Raw genomic sequence first — 18,399 nt, forward strand, 5'->3', positions numbered from 1 at the left:
GGTCCAAATAAATGCCACTATTTTGTGTCAGGCAGTTGACGCCTGACACAATAGGACGGCCTTTTAAAGGGTAGGTGCCCTTATTTTATTGCCTACCTCAGGTATCTATTTACATTTAATACTCAGCGTTATGGGCATTTATCGTTTGTTATCCTATCCGAACTAACCTGGGTCCTATCTGTCTATTTATTTTCTCAGTGTGCATGTTGGCAGTCGAGTTCACTTACCACGCTGCCATAAACGTATGTAAACTGCCATTTAGCAATCGTTTCATTACTGTGGGTCTGCAGTGTCATAAAGGATTGTTTTTTCCTGTTATATATGCACACACGCATCATTGAACTGGGGCGGCCATAACCATTGGCAATGGTCCCGTTATCTTTGCATGCCTACTACACGTAACCCCCTGATGAACCTTCCGTATGGGTGAAACGCGTCGGGGTTTGTAGGTCATCTATACTTATCTCAAACATATCTATAACCAATTGTGCGTTTTGTTTGTATATTTTATCTTCTAGGTGTGCCCTGTACCTCCTGGTCACGCCACGAGGGTAGTATACAGTGGACACCTTTGTAACCTATCCTTTTCTTCTGTGCCTGTTTTCCATGTTAGACACCATGTATGTCGTTCCAATCTACCACTCACCTCACCAGGGATATCGAGGAGTTGGAGTCTAGGTACGGGGACAGGGCGCCCCCACCATCAGGAGACGTCCCTGGGCAGAGGACCAGTTCAGGGAATCAGTGCTAGGGATAATCTTCCCTGGCCCCCCGCCGTGTATACCGGCATCTTAGGTATTCATACTCTGGCCTCTACATGGATCAATTTTCATAGTACTGTGTTGTCTGTGTATATGTAAATTCTGAAATTACCTATTAAATTTAGTCACTTTATGAATTAACAGGGTACTCCTGCTGGACTAACTGTTGATACATATTGATACCCTGTCTTAGTATAAGCTCGCTATCTGTATTGCTGGACTTTTACATTTTTGATATATACACTCACCTAAAGAATTATTAGGAACACCATACTAATACGGTGTTGGACCCCCTTTTGCCTTCAGAACTGCCTTAATTCTACGTGGCATTGATTCAACAAGGTGCTGATAGCATTCTTTAGAAATGTTGGCCCAATTTGATAGGATAGCATCTTGCAGTTGATGGAGATTTGAGGTATGCACATCCAGGGCACGAAGCTCCCGTTCCACCATATCCCAAAGATGCTCTATTGGGTTGAGATCTGGTGACTGTGGGGGCCATTTTAGTACAGTGAACTCATTGTCATGTTCAAGAAATCAATTTGAAATGATTCGAGCTTTGTGACATGGTGCATTATCCTGCTGGAAGTAGCCATCAGAGGATGGATACATGGTGGTCATGAAGGGATGGACATGGTCAGAAACAATGCTCAGGTAGCCCATGGCATTTTAACAATGCCCAATTGGCACTAAGGGGCCTAAAGTGTGCCCAGAAAACATCCCCCACACCATTACACCACCACCACCACCAGCCTGCACAGTGGTAACTAGGCATGATGGATACATGTTCTCATTCTGTTTACGCCAAATTCGGACTCTACCATTTGAATGTCTCAACAGAAATCGAGACTCATCAGACCAGGCAACATTTTTCCAGTCTTCAACAGTCCAATTTTGGTGAGCTTGTGCAAATTGTAGCCTCTTTTTCCTATTTGTAGTGGAGATGAGTGGTACCCAGTGGGGTCTTCTGCTGTTGTAGCCCATCCGCCTCAAGGTTGTGCGTGTTGTGGCTTCACAAATGCTTTGCTGCATACCTCGGTTGTAACGAGTGGTTATTTCAGTCAACATTGCTCTTCTATCAGCTTAAATCAGTCGGCCCATTCTCCTCTGACCTCTAGCATCCACAAGGCATTTTCGCCCACAGGACTGCCGCATACTGGATGTTTTTCCCTTTTCACACCATTCTTTCTAAACCCTAGAAATGGTTGTGCGTGAAAATCCCAGTAACTGAGCAGATTGTGAAATACTCAGACCGGCCCGTCTGGCACCAACAACCATGCCACGCTCAAAATTGCTTAACCACTTCCCATCTGGGCCCTTTGCCCCCTTCCTGACCAGGCCAAATTTTGCAAAACTGACATATCTCACTTTATGTGGTAATAACTTTGGAACGCCTTTATTTATCCAAGTCATTCAGAGATTGTTTTCTCGTGACACATTGTACTTCATGATAGTCATAAATTTGAGTCAAAATATTTCACCTTTATTTATGAAAAAATCCCAAATTTACCCAAAAATTTGAAGAATTTGCAATTTTCTAAATTTCAATTTCTCTGCTTTTAAAACAGAAAGTGATACCTCATAAAATATTTATTATTTAACATTCCCCATATGTCTACTTTATGTTGGCATCATTTTGGAAATGTCATTTTATTTTTTTAGGACGTTAGAAGGCTTAGAAGTTTAGAAGCAATTCTTCAAATTTTTAAGAAAATTGCCAAAACCCACTTTATAAAGGACCAGTTCAGGTCTGAAGTCACTTTGTGGGGCCTACATAGTGGATACCCCCATAAATGACCCCATTGTAGAAACTACACCCCTCAAGGTATTCAAAACCGATTTTACAAACTTTGTTAACCCTTTAGGCGTTCCACAAGAATTAAAGGAAAATGGAGATCAAATTTTTAAATTTCACTTTTTTGGCAGATTTTCCATTTTAATCAATTTTTTTCTTTAACACATCGATGGTTAACAGCCAAACAAAACTCAATATTTATTACCCAGATTCTGCGGTTTACAGAAACACCCCACATGTGGTCATAAACTGCTGTATGGGCACACGGCAGGGCGCAGAAGGAAAGGAACTCCACATGGTTTTTAGATGCCATGTCCCATTTGAAGCCCCCTGATGCACCCTTACAGTAGAAACTCCCAAGAAGTGACCCCATTTGGGAAACTAGGGGATAAGGTGCCAGTTTTATTAGTACTATTTTTGGGTACATATGATTTTTTGATCATTCATTATAACACTTTATGGGGCAAGGTGACCAAAAAATTGGTTGTTTTAGCACAGTTTCTATTTATTTATTTTTACAGCGTTCACCTGAGGGGTTCAGTCAAGTGACATTTTTATAGAGCAGATTGTTACGGACGTGGCGATACCTAATATGTATACTTTTTCTCATTTATTAAAGTTTTACACAATAATAGCATTTTTGAAACCAAAAATTATGTTTTAATGTGTCCATGTTCTGAGAGCTATAGTTTTTTTTATTTTTTTGAGAGATTTTCTTATGTAGGGGCTCATTTTTTGCGGGATGAGGTGACGGTTTTATTGGTACCATTTTGTGGGACATACGCGTTTTTGATCACTTGGTGTTGCACCTTTTGTGATGCAAAGTGACAAAAATTGCTTGTTTTGACACAGTTTTTTTAATTTATTTTTTACGGTGTTCACCCGAGGGGTTAGGTCATGTGATATTTTTATAGAGCTGGTTTTTACGAACGCGGCAATACTAAATATGTCTATTTTATTTTATTTTTTCTATTTTAAATTTTTTTTTTTATTCCTTACTTGGGATTTTTTTTTTTTTTTTACATGTGAAACTTTTTTTTATTTTATTTTTTCAACCCTTTATTTTATTTTTATTTTATTTTACACTTTTCGTCCCCCATAAGGTCATACAAGACCTCTGGGGGACATTTACTTCACTTTTTTTTTTTACACTGTTGATTTCTCCTGTAACTGGGACTGACATAGTAGCCCCAGTTACAGGACAAATGCACCCCTATAGAGGCTGTACAGCAGCAATCCAGCGCTGTACAGCCTCACAGCAGGGCTGATCGAGGTCTCTGAGAGACCTCACACAGCTCCTGCACACTCCGGTCCCGGCGGTCACATGAACGCCGGGCCGGAACAGGAAGCGCACAGCGCTTCCTGCTCTGCAGACACAGCGCTCGGTGAGCGCTGTGTCTGCAGCGATCGTGAAGGCAGGGACACCTGGGCACTGTCCCTGCCTTGTCTTAGGGTTGCCCTGCTGTCACTGACAGCGGGCAACCCGATCAGCAGCTGCACGATTAGCGCGCAGCTGCTATTTCTGACAGGACGTTTTAAAACGTGCTGTCAGAAATAGACGTCCACCCATAGGACGTTTATATCCTATGGGCGGACGTGAGGCGGTTAAATCACCTTTCTTTCCCATTCTGACATTCAGTTTGGAGTTCAGGAGATTGTCTTGACCAGGACCACCCCCCTAAATGCATTGAAGCAACTGCCATGTGATTGGTTAACTAGATAATTGCATTAAAGAGAAATAGAACAGGTGTTCCTAATAATTCTTTAGGTGAGTGTATATAAAAAACGCAATTGCGTTTTTTAATCATACAAAAATTATTTTTGAAATATTGCATGAGTTGGTACTCAATGGTTCTACTAAATTTTAATACATTATACTCTGATATATAGCATGTTTTAATGATAACATTTAATATTTTTTGTTTTAATATGATATATTTTTTATACTATACGTTATAATCACCTAAGATGTCTGTTATTATTGCATGGAATATATATACATATGTGGAATCGATATAGACAAGAATCTATAAAAACGCATGGAAAACGCATCAAAACCGCATTGGTTGAAAAAACCGCACCTGCGTTTTTTAGAAAATTACACTGCTGGTTCATAGACTGTGCCATACACCTATACATAGCTATATGAGATATTGTCAAAAACTTTTAGAGAAAAATTTTCTTTGAAAATCGGTATTTTACACATATGTATAACCAATAGAGATAAGATTTTGAAAAAACGCATGGAAAAACGCATAAAGGCACCTGCGTTTTTTCAGAAAACTATATAGATGTTCTACAAATTGTATTATACGTTTATGCATAACTTTATGAGATATTATTTAAGATTTTTAAAAAGAGTCATCTTTGGAAAATTGGTATTTATAGATATATCTGACATGCACTTTTACCCTTTATTCCATACCGGGTTTTATATGCAATTGGCTGAAACAAGTTGTCAGATCCACCCCAGATTTTCTATTTTGCCTAATTATGGAGGATCTTGGGTATAAAAAGGGGTTCATTCCCCTCTGCGGGCTACCACTGAGGAAGGGGCTAGGAAAAGACCCCGAAACGCGTCTGGTTTCAAAAGACCCGCACATCAGCTGATGGACGTCCTGATTCTAACAACTTGAATCGACCCTCTTTACCCTGATGAACTTTTTTTGGCACACAGCGAATATTTAGACCCTTGAACTGATAGAGCTATAATCAAAATTTCTTCATCAAAGAATCTCTACACAGAGGGCTACATCGCTCACACTGCTCCTGCTGAACTGCTACTAACAGGTACTGCCGAATCTGACTCCATCAGCCACGTGGGACGCCACCGTGTGCTATAGTCAGACGGCATTTTGCAAGAGTGTGTGTTTCTTTCGTTTTGCCATACAGGGAATACTGACTGAACATAATATAACCGATAAAATAATCGAAAGCAAATATCGAATTTCAGTGTGGACATTTATTCGAAAATTTATCTTCACATTTATTCGAAAATTATCTTCATATTGTCGAAAATTTATTTTCACATTGTCGAATATTTAAATATCGAATTGTCATCGATTTTCTTCCTTTTTCTAATCAGGACATACTCCTTTATCCAAGTTGCATATAGTATTCTTTTGCATACCACCGCAATTCAATTATTTATGCTCTTAATCTGAATAATTTTAACATTATATTTTTTAATGTGTATTTTTATTGTGCATTTTGTTATATTGTAATTTTGTTTTATTCTTTAGATCTATATATTGGTGTAATAAATATAATAATTTTTGAATAGTCTTTGTGTGGTCCATTGGGAGAGTGCTCAGCCTCTCTATATATGGTATCAATGATTGCCATTTCGATATCACCTTTAATGGGGCTAACTTACATTTAGCATTCAATAGGTGGGTATACAACCCGGAGATAAATCCTTTGGAGCCCTGAGATCGAATCACGCAAATCATAGGGAATTTGGTAATCTGGATTTGGTTTGTACCAAAATGTGTCTGTAGAGCATGACGTATCTGTAGGAATTTATGAAATGAACTCCTGGGCAAGTCATATCTATTACACATTGTGTCATACAGTTGTTTTCAAAATTATTCAACCCCCACTGAAATTGAGTGTTTTGGCCAGTTTGACATTGATTTTGATCATTTCAGTCATCTTGTTTACAATTAAATCAAAGAGGCACTTGTAAGTCAGACAAATATAACATAACATGTATTAAGCAAATATATTGCTGCATTTGTGGGAGGGAAGGCTGATTACAAGACTAATGTCACGGCCATGCCCATGACCGTGACTCCTTTACCGCATGCAGTTGCCTGCGGTTTTGTATGGGCGTTCAACCACGGGTGAGGGCCGCTTGTCTGTGGCCTCACTTGTGGTTGCCGCGGGCAACCAGTGTTGCATTTTGCAGCAGAGCAGCCTGAGCGTTCCTAGGCAGCTTGCTGCCCTGGCATGCGGTCACACCTAGCAACCCTTTTGTTAGGTGTGTGTGTTGTGTGCACCGTGTGGTATGTTATTGTGTGCACTTTCCCTTTATGTATGTGTGTTTTCCCTTCTGTGGCATTGGAAGGGTTAACTTCCTTCCCAGTGTGTGTGTGATGTCACTGGGTGTGTCCAACCTTTGGGTGTGGCCACTTTGGCCTATATATACCCTCTCTCTAGAAGGGCTCAGTAGGTTGCTTCAGTCTTGCTAGCTGAGGCAGCCTCCTGTGCTTGCCATTCCTCTGTGAGAGCCACCACTGTGGTCATAGGTTTAAGTTCAGGTTTTATGTCTTATTAAGTTTATGCTTACCTGTATGTGTCATGTCTGGGTGATGGTCTGTTGGGATTTTCCTATGTTGGTTTGTGCAGCTAATGGTTCTGGATTCTCTGTGTCAGGGATCCAGTCAGCAAGGCTGTGGCAGGTTGGTTGAGCTTCTGAGTTCACCTGCCATTTCCGTTAGTCTGTTTATGTTTCCCCTTTTTCCCAACAGCTTGGCCGTTGAGACTCCTGCTCCTCCGTGCCTAGGAGGAGTGGGTCGTCTTACCCTGACTCCTAGCGCAGGGACCGGTCGGAGGGTGAGTTAGGGATCCGAGGTTCCTGCGCATGGGTCCTCCTACCTTTTAAGGTCGGCCCATGCAGTTAGGAGTTAGGGTCAGGGTAGGGACGCTGTTAGGAGGTGACCTGCTCCCTATCCTGTTCTCCTGGCCGTGTAGGCCACCATCACCTGGCTGCACACGGCTGAGGATTTCCCCCATCCTCAGCCGTGACAACTAATTACACGCACCTGTGGGCCCAGGCTGGCTGATTACTAGGCTAATTACACGCACCTGTGGGCCCAGGCTGGCTGATTACTAGGCTATTTATAGGCACCTGTGGGCCCAGGCTTACGATGATTCAGCTGATTTCACTACCTCTGGGTCAGCTCTAGGATAAAGCAGCATGGTGTGGAGGCTCCTTACGGCTGGGCGACGGCAGAATGTCTCAGGAAGGCGCTGGTATTCATGGTAGGATCGGAGTTGTTTGTACGGGACCCACGCTGCGGTCCACGACATGTAGCGCTCTGGGATGAAGCAGAGTTTGGGCACTAATGGTCGAACCATGGTTGTTTGTATTGTTTGTCTGGCTATTCAGAGGCCTGGTGGGACCATTGCATACAGTTATTGGGGTAGCATGTGCTTAGAGTGGGCATGGTGGTATGTTTTTTGATACCTGGTTTACATGCGGGACGCGTGTCTGCAGTTGGCTCAAGCTACGCGTGCTGAGTTTAAGTGATGTAAATGTGGATCAATGGTAGATTAAAAGAAAAAAAAAAAGAAAAAAAATTTCCTGCAGCATCATGTGGAGGTTCGGTTGCGCCTGGGCAATGGCAGAAGGTGCCAGGCGAGTGCTGGCATTCACAGTAGGATCGGACTTGGTTACACGGTCCGTGACTTGTAGCGCTCAGGGGCAAAGGGGGTTGGGCTCCATGGTCAAATGATCGTGGTTAGGATTGTTACCTTCAAAGCTACATCCGTGTGTCTGCATTTACATTTTGTCCTATACGCCATTCACTACTAGAGCAGCGTTCGCTGTTGCATTACAGTAATACTCTGCTCACTTTCAGATTGCATTCATACGGCTGCTTTATACCATGCTCCTCATGCTCATACTTAGAGCTGTGCCCATACCATGTTTTAGGCACCACTCACATCCAGAGCTGCATTTACCCACTTGTTCTTACATCATGTGTTATACTCTGCTTCCACTTAAAGCTGCATTTCTTTTCATTGCTACATAATGGTTACTCAGTATTCTTACTAGGGCTATCAGCACACCGCTCTGATACTGCTCTTCCGATAAACATAACTGCTTTCTTTTCAGGCTTACGTTTCTTTCCTCGGTGGTTTGTTACATTCCTTAGGCCTACCTTTTTCTGTTTACTTGGGGGGAAGAAAGGGAAAAAAAAAAAAAAAAATGGGTGGTGTTCTTCAATCCTGGTTTGCATTAACTCAGACTGGTCTCCTTTTACTTCTGGTCCACATTCACGCAGATTGATCTCCCGCCCCAGTTAACGAAATAGCTCCCTAGCGGACAGTGGGCCAATAGGAGTAAGTTCCTACTATGTTTTCACAGTTGTTCATTCGTTTGTCACGACAAGGGTCTTTTCTTAGCGAACTGCAATGCCCCTGGCTCTTGTTTTTCTCCCATCTGTTTCAATTTCGCGGTTGGTTAATGTTTAGTTCATGCAAGTGGTTCGGATCACTAATGTCTATGCATTTTCCATTAGGTCTGTCTCACGTTTTAATTACTTATCGTCACTGTAAGGTCATCCAGGTCAATCTCTTGGCTTCAGGGGGCCTCATGGCTTTGGGGGCCCGATGACCGTTCTTCATGTTGTTAGTTAGGGGTACAATATGGTTGTAGGCTGGTTAGCGTCCTAGGTTTATTGTCGGAGAGGGTCATGGTTATGCGAGTCCCCAAGTCATACTGGTGCTGCATAAGTGGTTTATAAATAAATAAAAAATAAATAAAAATTCGCCATTAGAGTCTCTCACGCATGGCTTCTCCGTTTTAGTTTTACACGTATGGCTCCGCCATTAGAGTCTCTCACGCATGGCTTCTCCGTTTTTAGGTTTACACATATGACTCCGCCATTAGAGTCTCTCACGCATGGCTTCTCCGTTTTAGTTTCACACACATGACTCCGGCATTAGTCTCTCACGTATGGCTTCTCCGTTTTAGTTTTACACACATGACTCCGCCATTAGAGCCTCTCACGCATGGCTCCGCCATTAGAGTCTCTCACGCATGGCTTCTCCGTTTTTCGGTTTACACATATGACTCCGCCATTAGTCTCTCACGCATGGCTTCTCCGTTTTAGTTCTACACATATGACTCCGCCATTAGTCTCTCACGCACGGCTTCTCTGTTTTAGTGTTACACATATGACTCCGCCATTAGAGTCTCTCACGCATGGCTCCGCCATTAGAGTCTCTCACGTATGGCTTACCCCTTTTAGTGTTACATATGACTCCGCCATTAGAGTCTCTCACGCATGGCTTAGCCATTAGAGTCTCTCACGTATGGCTTCTCCCTTTTAGTGTTACACGCATGGCTCCGCCATTAGAGTCTCTCACGCATGGCTTTGCCATTAGATTCTCTCACGCATGGCTTCTCCGTTTTAGTCTTACACGTATGACTCCGCCATTAGTCTCTCATGCATGGCTTCTCCGTTTTAGTGTTGCACATATGACTCCGCCATTAGTCTCTCACGCACAGCTTCTCCCCTTTTAGTGTTACACATATGAATCCGCCATTAGAGTCTCTCACGCATGGCTTAGCCATTAGAGTCTCTCACGCATGGCTTCTCCGTTTTAGTGTTGCACATATGACTCCGCCATTAGTCTCTCATGCATGGCTTCTCCGTTTTAGTGTTGCACATATGACTCCGCCATTAGTCTCTCACGCACAGCTTCTCCCCTTTTAGTGTTACACATATGAATCCGCCATTAAAGTCTCTCACGCATGGCTTAGCCATTAGAGTCTCTCACGCATGGCTTACCCCTTTTAGTGTTACATATGACTCCGCCATTAGTCTCTCTCGCATGGCTTCTCCGTTTTAATTTTACACATATGACTCCGCCATTAGTCTCTCACGCATGGCTTCTCCCTTTTAGTGTTACACATGTCTCTGCTATTAGAGTCTCTCACGCATGTCTCTGCTATTAGAGTCTCTCACGCATGTCTCTGCTATTAGAGTCTCTCACGCATGTCTCTGCCATTAGAGTCTCTCACGCATGTCTCTGCCATTAGAGTCTCTCACGCATGTCTCTGCCATTAGAGTCTCTCACGCATGTCTCTGCCATTAGAGTCTCTCACGCATGTCTCTGCCATTAGAGTCTCTCACGCATGTCTCTGCCATTAGAGTCTCTCACGCATGTCTCTGCCATTAGAGTCTCTCACGCATGTCTCTGCCATTAGAGTCTCTCACGCATGTCTCTGCCATTAGAGTCTCTCACGCATGTCTCTGCCATTAGAGTCTCTCACGCATGTCTCTGCCATTAGAGTCTCTCACGCATGTCTCTGCCATTAGAGTCTCTCACGCATGTCTCTGCCATTAGAGTCTCTCACGCATGTCTCTGCCATTAGAGTCTCTCACGCATGTCTCTGCCATTAGAGTCTCTCACGCATGTCTCTGCCATTAGAGTCTCTCACGCATGGCTCCGCCATTAGAGTCTCTCACGCATGGCTCCGCCATTAGAGTCTCTCACGTATGGCTTCTCCGTTTAAATTTTACACACAACAACGCCAGTCGAGGCCGTCTGCGTGGTCCCACAACAAGTAAGTTCCATGTCTTTTTCTGCCTTCAGACCCGCTCGCATGGCTCGGTCATCTGTGGCTCGCAATACAATTTTATTGTGGTGGCTCGCACGTGTGACTTGTGCCATTAGAGTCTCACTCACGTTGTTGTTTTCCCTGACTTTTATTTTCTAGGTTGTTGGGTTTTCATTGTTTTCTTTATAAGCAGTCATCCCAAGCCTGCCTTTGCGGACATCATCTTCTCCCAGGCATGCTTACTTCATCTACAAACTCGGGCTGAGGGTGTTGGTGGACGGCCTAAGTCCTGGGTATCGGTCCATCTTCCAGTAGGAGGTACAGTAATAAGGCGCAGTTTACGAAGTCTGTCATGTCTTCTGACACGACAAGTCCTATCACGACTACAGGCGCAGCATACATAGTTTATCACGACCTTAAGCATTTTCTGTCACAACCGCAGGTATTGTGTACGTTCTGTCCTCATTACAGGCAACATTAGCTCGTTAATCGAAATAGCCATGTATTCCTGTGGATGGTTCCCCGGGCCTGGTGGGTTTACACATTTCACTTAATTTACTACTACAGTAAGACGGCAGACTCCATGTTCTGACTTTTGGGCCCTTAATAGGAAGTGTGGCCTGGGGAATAAGTAGAGGTAAAGTATTTTGCCACCAGGAACAGTTGGTGCCCGATCAGGGCCCTTGGCGGATGGTTGGGGTTCATCTGGGCCGGGGGTCTCGGGCTGCGGCCCTCCGGCTGTTGCGGGGCTGCAGCTCCCACGGTGCCCTTACAGCCTACAGGTATCAGCCTACAGCAGGGCGTTGTGGGGGTTGTGGTTTTGCGGCAGCTGGGGGGCCGCAGTTTGGGATGCCTGATCTAGGCACTTCCAACAGATTCACCATTGTTTGTTTCACTCTGCAGCTCTCAGGATTCAGACCTTCTCGTAATATGGTCATATGTTAGTCAACATAGGAGTAAATTGTTCCTGGTTACCAGACACTCTTTCAATTGCATCAGCATTAACCATCTCCAAGAACGATGTGGAGGTACACATGACAAAGAGGTAAGGTAGATGGAAGTCACTGTGATATATACGGTATATTCCGCACCTCCATCGTGAAGGGTCTTTTCCGTTCAAAATCGGGTGTCGTAACGGTATGTATATATTTACTCTAAACAAGGTCTGCTCTTTTTGGCCCCTTTAGGCTGCCCTACCACGGCAGTCATGGCATAATTTTACTGCTTGTTGTAGATAGGGGTTAGATAGGTTAGGTTCACCTTTCTGATAGCCTATCCGACCACAAGTATTAAGCAAATATATTGCTGCATTTGTGGGAGGGGAGGCTGATTACAAGACTAATTACACGCACCTGTGGGCCCAGGCTGGCTGATTACTAAGCTGATTATACGCACCTGTGGGCCCAGGCTGGCTGATTACTAGGCTATTTATAGGCACCTGTGGGCCCAGGCTGACGATGATTCAGCTGATTTCACCCACCCACCCACACCTTCTTACAGTCACTTCACATTAGGGTGGCCCCCTTTAGGCTGCCCTACCACGGCAGTCATGGCATAATTCTACTGCTTGTTGTAGATAGGGATTAGATAGGTTAGGTTCACCTTTCTGATAGCCTATCCGACCACAATTATAATGAAATAACCACAAATGTATTTTCTGTGCTCACATCATTATCAGTTTTATTCAACCCCCAAGTGACATTCAATCTTTGTACTTAGTACAACATCCTTTTCCAGTTATAACAGCTTGTAAACGTGAAGCATAGCTTGACACAAGTGTCTTGCAGCGATCCACGGGTATCTTCGCCCATTCTTCATGGGCAAAAGCCTCCAGTTCAGTCACATTCTTAGGCTTGCGCGCTGCAACTTCTTTCATTAAGTCCCACCAGAGGTTCTCAATCGGATTTTAGTCTGGTGACTGCGATGGCCACTTCAAAATGTTCCAGCCTTTAATCTGCAACCATGCTCTAGTGGACTTGGAGATATGCTTGGGATCATTGTCCTGTTGAAAGGTCCAACGTCTCCCAAGCCTCAGGTTTGTGACGGACTGCATCACATTTTCATCCAATATCTCCTGGTACTGAAGAGAATTCATGGTACCTTGTACACGCTGAAGCTTCCCTGTACCTGTAGAAGCAAAACAGCCCCAAAGCATGATTGACCCCCCACCATGCTTCACAGTAGGCAAGGTGTTCTTTTCTTCATAGGCCTTGTTCTTCCTCCTCCAAACATAGCGTTGATCCATGGGCCCAAACAGTTCTAATTTTCTTTCATCAGTCCACAGAACACTATCCCAAAACTTTTGTGGTTTGTCCACATGACTTTTGGCATACTGCAGTCGACTCTTCTTATTCTTTGGAGACAGCAAGGGGGTGCGCCTGGGAGTTCTGGCATGGAGGCCTTCATTACGCAGTGTGCGCCTTATTGTCTGAGCTGAAACTTCAGTACCCACATCTGACAAATCTTTTTTCAGTTCCTCAGCAGTCACACGGGGACTTTTCTCCACTTTGCGCTTCAGGTAGCGCACAGCAGTCAAAGTCAGCATCTTCTTTCTGCCACGACCAGGTAGCGTTTCAACAGTGCCCTTTGCCTTGAATTTGCGAATGATGCTTCCTATGGTGTCTCTTGGTATGTTTAACATCTTTGCAATCTTCTTATAGCCATTGCCCTTCCTGTGAAGAGAAATCACCTCTTCTCTTGTCTTCCTGGACCATTCTCTTGACTTCACCATGTTTGTAAACACACCAGTAAATGTCTAGAAGGAGCTGAGTATCACAATCCTTTTAAATCTGTCTAATTGGTGCTTATTATGCTTGATTGCTGCTCCTTGACATCCACAGGTGTTTTCAATACCTGATCGAAAACACTTGAATGAACCTCTGTTCTTAAGAGTGGTAGTCTTTAACCCCTTAAGGACACATGACGTACCGGTACGGCATGTTTCCCGAGTCCTTAAGGACACATGACGTACCGGTACGTCATGTGTTGTTCCGATCACTGCCGGCCGGCAGAGATCGGAACCCGGTGCCTGCTCAAATCATTGAGCAGGCACCTAGGCTAAATGTCGGCGATCGCAGCAAACCGCAGGTCAATTCAGACCTGCGGTTTGCTGCGATTTCTGCAGTTTCTAATCCCTGCGGTCCCTGACCGCAGGGATCAGAAACTTTAGTATTTCTAAAATATATCTGTATCGCCCCCCCCTGCACCCCTGCATGATTTTAGCCCGGTGGGAGGTGCAGGGGGAGGGTTGCGGGAGGCGGGCGGTGCGGCAGGCGGGATCGCGATCCCCCGCCCGCCTCCCCTTGAATAATCGTTGCCGTCTAGTGGGTATACCAGGGTGCCAGCACATTGCTGGCACCCTGGTATAAACGGCTGACATCTGCGATGCGATGTCAGCCGTTCAACCCTTTCCATACAGCGGTCCGTACGGACCGCTGTATGGAAAAGGTTAACAGCTCAGGGAGCTCCCTCCCTCTCCCATCGGGGGGCTGCTGTGCCTTTGCAGCCCCCCGATGGAGAGGGAGAGAGCCCCCAGACAGCCCCCCGACAGATCCCTTCCTTACCCTTCTCCGTCTGCGCAGTTCTGGCCAGTACTGAGCAGACGGGGAAGGTTCCCATGGCAACAGGACGCCTCTCAGGCATCCTGCTGTCCATGGTGCTGAACAGATCTGTGCTAAAAGGCATAGATCTGTTCAGACAAAGTGTAAAATACAGTACATTACAATATATATTGTACTGTACTGTATTATACAGACATCAGACCCACTGGATCTTCAAGAACCAAGTGGGTCTGGATCCAAAAAAAAGTGAATAAAAGTGAAAATAAAGTAAAAATAAAGTAAAAATCAAAAAACACATTTATCACTGATTAAAAATGAAAAAAATAAAATTCCCTACACATGTTTGGTATCGCCGCGTCCGTACCGACCTGATCTATAAAACGGTCATGTTACTTTACCCGAACGGTGAACGCCATAAAAATAAAAAATAAAAAACTATGATGAAATTTAAATTTTGCCCACCTTACTTCCCAAAAAAGGTAATAAAAGTGATCAAAAAAGTCGCATGTACGCCAAAATTGTAACAATCAAACCGTCATCTCATCCCGCAAAAATCATACCCTACCCAAGATAATCTCCCAAAAACTGAAAAAACTATGGCTCTTAGACTATGGAAACACTAAAACATGATTTTTTTTTGTTTCAAAAATGAAATTATTGTGTAAAACTTACATAAATAAAAAAAAAGTATACATATTAGGTATCGCCGCGTCCGTATCGACCGGCTCTTTAAAAATATCACATGATCTAACCCCTCAGATGACCACCGTAAAAAAATAAAAATAAAAACGGTGTAAAAAAAGCAATTTTTTGTAATCTTAAGTCACAAAAAGTGTAATAGCAAGCAATCAAAAAGTCATATGCACCCCAAAATAGATGCCAATCAAACCGTTATCTCATCCCGCAAAAAATGAGACCCTACTTAAGATAATCGCCCAAAAATTGAAAAAACTATGGCTCTTAGACTATGGAGACACTAAAACATTTTTTTTGTTTTAAAAATGAAATCATTGTGTAAAACTTACATAAATAAAAAAAAATTGTACACATATTAGGTATCGCCGCGTCCGTGACAACCTGCTCTATAAAATTACCACATGATCTAACCTGTCTGATGAATGTTGTAAATAGCAAAAAAAAACGGTGCCAAAAAAGCTATTTCTTGTTACCTTGCCGCACAAAAAGTGTAATATAGAGCAACCAAAAATCATATTATGTACCCTAAACTAGTACCAACAAAACTGCCAACCTATCCCATAGTTTCTAAAATGGGGTCACTTTTTTGGAGTTTCTACTCTAGGGGTGCATCAGGGGGGCTTCAAATAGGACATGGTGTAAAAAAAACCAGTCCAGCAAAACCTGCCTTCCAAAAACCGTATGGCATTCCTTTCCTTCTGCGCCCTGCCGTGTGCCCGTACAGCAGTTTACGACCACATATGGGGTGTTTCTGTAAACTACAGAATCAGGGCCATAAATAATGAGTTTTGTTTGGCTGTTAACCCTTGCTTTGTAACTGGAAAAAAAATATTAAAATGGAAAATCTGCCAAAAAAGTGAAATTTTGAAATTGTATCTCTATTTTCCATTAAATCTTGTGCAACACCTAAAGGGTTAACAAAGTTTGTAAAATCAGTTTTGAATACCTTGAGGGGTGTAGTTTCTTAGATGGGGTCACTTTTATGGAGTTTCTACTCTAGGGGTGCATCAGGGGGGCTTCAAATGGGACATGGTGTCACAAAAACTGTCCAGCAAAATCAGCCCTCCAAAAACCAAACGGCGCACCTTTCACTCTACGCCCTGCTGTGTGGCCGTACAGTAGTTTACGGCCACATATGGGGTGTTTCTGTAAACAGAAGAGTCAGGGCAATAAAGATACAGTCTTGTTTGGCTGTTAACCCTTGCTTTGTTAGTGGAAAAAATGGGTTAAAATGGAAAATTAGGCAAAAAAATTAAATTCTCAAATTTCATCGCCATTTGCCAATAACTCTTGTGCAACACCTAAAGGGTTAACAACGTATGCAAAATCAGTTTTGAATACCTTGAGGGGTGTAGTTTCTTAGATGGGGTCATTTTTGTGTGGTTTCTATTATGTAAGCCTCGTAAAGTGACTTGAGACCTGAACTGGTCCCTAAAAATTTAGTTTTTGTAAATTTCGGAAAAATTTCAAGATTTGCTTCTAAACTTCTAAGCCTTATAACATCCCCAAAAATTAAAATATCATTCCCAAAATAATTCAAACATGAAGTAGACATATGGGGAATGTAAAGTCATCACAATTTTTGGGGGTATTACTATGTATTACAGAAGTAGAGAAACTGAAACTTTGAAATTTGCTAATTTTTCCAAATTTTTTGTAAATTAGGTATTTTTTTGTGCAAAAAAAATAATTTTTTTGACTTCATTTTACCAGTGTCATGAAGTACAATATGTGACGAAAAAACAATCTCAGAATGGCCTGGATAAGTCAAAGCGTTTTAAAGTTATTAGCACTTAAAGTGACACTGGTCAGATTTGCAAAAAATGGCCTGGTCCTAAGGTGGAAAAAGGATGTGTCCTTAAGGGGTTAAGGGGTTGAATAATTGTGTCAATGAAGAAATCACAAAAAAAAACATTTAATACTGTATTACAAAAACAATTGATGTCATTTTAGTTGCATTTGGTTCTTTAACCACCTCAGCCCCCCTAGTTTAAACACCCTTAATGACCAGACCACTTTTTACACTTCTGCACTATACTACTTTCACCATTTATTGCTCGGTCATGCAACTTACCACCCAAATGAATTTTACCTCCTTTTCTTCTCACTAATAGAGCTTTCATTTGGTGGTATTTCATTGCTGCTGACATTTTTACTTTTTTGTTATTAATCAAAATTTACCGAAATTTTTGCAAAAAAATGTCATTTTTCACTTTCAGTTGTAATTATTTTTTTTTAAAACGACATCTATATATAAATTTTTCTCTAAATTTATTCTTCTTCATGTCTTTGATAAAAAAAAATATGTTTGGGTAAAAAAAAATGGTTTGGGTAAAAGTTATAGCGTTTTCAAACTATGGTACAAAAATGTGAATTTCCGCTTTTTGAAGCAGCTCTGACTTTCTGAGCACCTGTCATGTTTCCTGAGGTTCTACAATGCCCAGACAGTAGAAAAACCTCACAAATAACCCCATTTCGGAAAGTAGACACCCTAAGGTATTCGCTGACGGGCATAGTGAGTTCATAGAATTTTTTATTTTTTGTCACAAGTTAGCGGAAAATGATGATTTTTTTTTTCTTTTTTCTTCTTACAAAGTCTCATATTCCACTAACTTGTGACAATAAATAAAAACTTCCATGAACTCACTATGCCCATCACGAAATACCTTGGGGTGTCTTCTTTCCAAAATGGGGTCACTTGTGGGGTAGTTATACTGCCCTGGCATTTTAGGTAGTTTTGGCATTTGTAGTTTGAAATCAAAATGTGTAAAAAATGCCCTGTGAAATCCTAAAGGTGCTCTTTGGAATGTGGGCCCCTTTGCCCAGCTAGGCTGCAAAAAAGTGTCACACGTGGTATCGCCGTACTCAGGAGAAGTTGGGCAATGTGTTTTGGGTTGTCATTTTACATATACCCATGCTGGGTGAGATAAATATCTCAGTCAATTGCAAACTTTGTATAAAAAAATGGGAAAAGTTGTCTTTTGCCGAGATATTTCTCTCACCCAGCATGGGTATATGTAAAATGACACCCCAAAACACATTGCCCAACTTCTCCTGAGTACAGCGATACCACATGTGTGACACTTTTTTGCAGTCTAGGTGGGCAAAGGGGCCCACATTCAAAAGAGCACCTTTAGGATTTCACAGGGCATTTTTTTTACACATTTTGATTTCAAACTACTTCTCACACATTAGGGCCCCTAAAATGCCAGGGCAGTATAACTACCCCACAAGTGACCCCATTTTGGAAAGAAGACACCCCAAGGTATTTCGTGATGGGCATAGTGAGTT

The sequence above is a fragment of the Bufo bufo genome, chromosome 9 (assembly GCF_905171765.1).
Source record: "Bufo bufo chromosome 9, aBufBuf1.1, whole genome shotgun sequence".
Classification (NCBI taxonomy): domain Eukaryota; kingdom Metazoa; phylum Chordata; class Amphibia; order Anura; family Bufonidae; genus Bufo; species Bufo bufo.